The sequence below is a fragment of the Athene noctua genome, chromosome Z (assembly GCF_965140245.1).
Source record: "Athene noctua chromosome Z, bAthNoc1.hap1.1, whole genome shotgun sequence".
NCBI lineage: Eukaryota > Metazoa > Chordata > Aves > Strigiformes > Strigidae > Athene > Athene noctua.
In genome coordinates, this window is record NC_134077.1 from 71,833,322 (window position 1) to 71,836,599 (window position 3,278).

The window sequence follows — 3,278 nt, forward strand, 5'->3', positions numbered from 1 at the left end:
AAGTATGCCTACAGCACTTCTGGGAAAAGGTAGGATGGATGAGAAATGAGGCTATGCCATAATACACCCTTGATTAAGAGATAACACTAAGAAAAAGTGATGTGGGGTCCACAAAAACCCACTACCAAGTTTATGTAAAGCTTTTTTTAACTATCTGTATTATAACAATGTGTAATATAAAGAAGAAAGTTAAATTGTCATACTTTTTGAAGTATGCTTCCAGCACTTTCCACCTGAATGTGATCTTAGGAAGGCTGAAAGACAAGCTTGTAAACTTTGGACCAAGATCACCCCAGAAGTATTGTTCTGTATTAAGACAGGGATAGCTTTAACACTGGAGAAAAAAAAAAAAAAAGGTCCAGAAACCCCAGGAAACCATCACTTTTGTAGGGTGAATGCTGGTTAATCATCTGGCCAAGGAGAGGCTGGAAGGGAAGTGGCATCATTGACATAATCTGATTCAAAGTAAAATACAACAGGCAAAGGCCAACAACAGCAAGTCAAACCAGCACTCTTGGTAAAAGTGGTAGTTAGAAACAGCCCTCCACTTCTGTGCAAGGGGAATCTCCTGGGAAAAAGAACTTGTAATTCTATAGTAAAGAAATAAAGCAGCATGTTACTTCTTTAAAAGTATTGTGGTATAAATAAGATAGACTTGTTCAAGCCAGTTCCACGATGGATTAATTTCTGCTGCAGTACACTCTAAAGACTCCAACCCAGATGTGAACTGCAGGTATAAACGGGTACATTAACTCAGTGTCTCTGGCAATCTTAAGGAAATGCCCTACTTTACATCTGCAATTGGTACTTTATTTTATTTTAGCTAACTTTCTATTGCAATTGCCAAGTACAGATACACTATCAAATTTTTGTTCCACTTACAATTTCACGGAATCTAAATAAGAAAAATCTGAAATTATCCTGGGTTTATCTGAGGCCAGATGAAAGGTCCGACAAGACCAGGAGCAGAAGACACACCAAAACTGAAAGGGTGGTTTGACTACAAGTGCCCAAAGACATACATCCAAACGGATATCCCTAATTAAGCATGCTTTCTAGCTTCCAAGTCGTGAGAACTGAGAACGAACTTCTCAGAGATGAGCCAGAGGATATGGCAGGTTATGTAAGGGAAAAATAAATCCTACTATGCCTTAAAAGAGCAGACTTTGCTGGTTAACGCTAGACTAGACATGCCCACAGAAGGAGGCGCTGCTCAACCACTTTCTGCATCGCTGTAGGCACCTGCAGTTGGGTGAGCTTCTCACCAGCAAATCGGGACTCAGCTGCAGATGTCTTGAGGCATTTTGAAATTATACCTTTCACTCATATTGTCTGGATCTTAAAGTCAATGGTTCTTTCTGGATTATTTTTATCAATTCAAAGTACCACTTTTGTGTGTATCTAAGCTCACTGGTGGCCAGAGAAACAATCAGAGCCACTTGAGTATGGGGAGGTTGTTTAGCAGACACAATATATTGCTGTAAGAAATTTTACTTTTTTTTCATCAGCTATAGTCAGAAGACAAAATAAGTCTCCTGGCAAAATCAATTTGTCAGATAGAATTTAGAGTATGTATGCTGAAAAATTACTTGACCCTTGACACAAGAGAGGGGAACTCTTAGAAAAATCCCAAGTGCTTTGACACTTATTAAGGAATCACTGGAATTCTGTCTGGGACACTTTCTTAAAATAGGGCTTTTTAATCCCTTGGTCTCAAAGTGCTTTCTAAAAGGCCAGGGAACTTGGCTGGTGAACTGAGGGGCTTAAATATATTGTGACTTCCCCAAAAACTCAGAAAGAAAACTGGTATTAATATCTTCTTTTTTTCCACATTCCATGTTGTTTTCTTCTTCCATTTTTGTCCTGAATAGTTTTAGTCCCAAGTCCTTGTCAGAGACACTGTGACTCAGAGCAGGGGTGATGATAGTTTGCTTTTCCTACCTTGATATATTGTTGTAGAAGCTGGTATAGATAAGACAAAGAATCGCTGTACCAATCATTATGTCGAGTGTGTATCTTCCTTCTGATGTGTTTATGTATCAGGGGAACATTCCCTGCTCTGCATTTTTAAACCTTGTATATGTTTTGACTTAATGATAAAAATCCCAGACTTTTTAAATGGATGGGCAGTAGATCTGAACTATAAATTCAGTTTCTGCTTCATGTACCAATTTGTTAATACAGCAAGAAAAGCAGCATTTTCTCTGTTACCTTTACTACCTAGCATCCCTAGGGCTGGTAGATCGATAGCCATGATATATTTTGGAATGTATGATTCACTTCTGTATCATCACTCCCCAGCTCCCAGGATCAGATCCTTGTGCCTCAGCTGAGATTTTCATTTTACTCAGTAATTCCACCACTGAAAAGGATGAACATACATAGAGAACATGCTACCTTGTAAGGAGTGGACTTCAGATCATGAAGTATTTTGTCTGCCAGGATTCCACAGTGCACAAGCGAGTGATCACATGGGAGAGGCCATGCAGTTGGCAGTATCTGTAAGGCATATTTTGTCATGATTATAGAACATGATGTTATCTGAGCATTACAGCCTGGAGGGCCTAGTCTTGTATCACTCTCATTGGATGCAGTGGTAGTACCTATTTCACACACCTCTAAAAATCAGACCTGAAATCTGCAGCTCTGTGTCAGTAGGACCAGTTTGTAGGTTGTTTCATTCTTTGCATATCATGTGACAGAATGCCAATCATATGGATAAAGTTTCCACTCTTAACTCATGACATAATTGGTAAATAGCCATAAATGGAAGTGTAAGGCTTCCACAGTGTATGTGGAATAAGCTCCTGCTAAATCAGGCCTTGATGACATGGTACTTACTTGGCAGTACAAACAACTTCTTAAACAGAGTATGTCTATTTCCATCGCACAGTCTAGCAAGACTCTGGTAACTGCACACGTAATTTTACATACAGTAACATTTAATTAACTTACTTATTTGCAGTTAGAAAAAGAGTATGAATATCTTGACAGCAGGCAAAACTAAGGGTGTGAAGCATCCTTCCATATTCAGCACTTCCACACAGAGCTTGTGTTGTACTTAGAGAATCTGTCACTTCTTGAGCAGGAATTTAATTAGTTAATTACAGAATGTTAATATTTGAGAATGTTAGTATTTTAGATGTCTGAAGTGTATTTCCAGATTTTGTGAAGGGCTCACATGGGATCGATGTCAGATATCTTTGCTTTTTTTGGGATTGAATCTCTGCTACATTCATTCTGGGCATTAACTATATTGAAGCTGTGATTTTTATGGA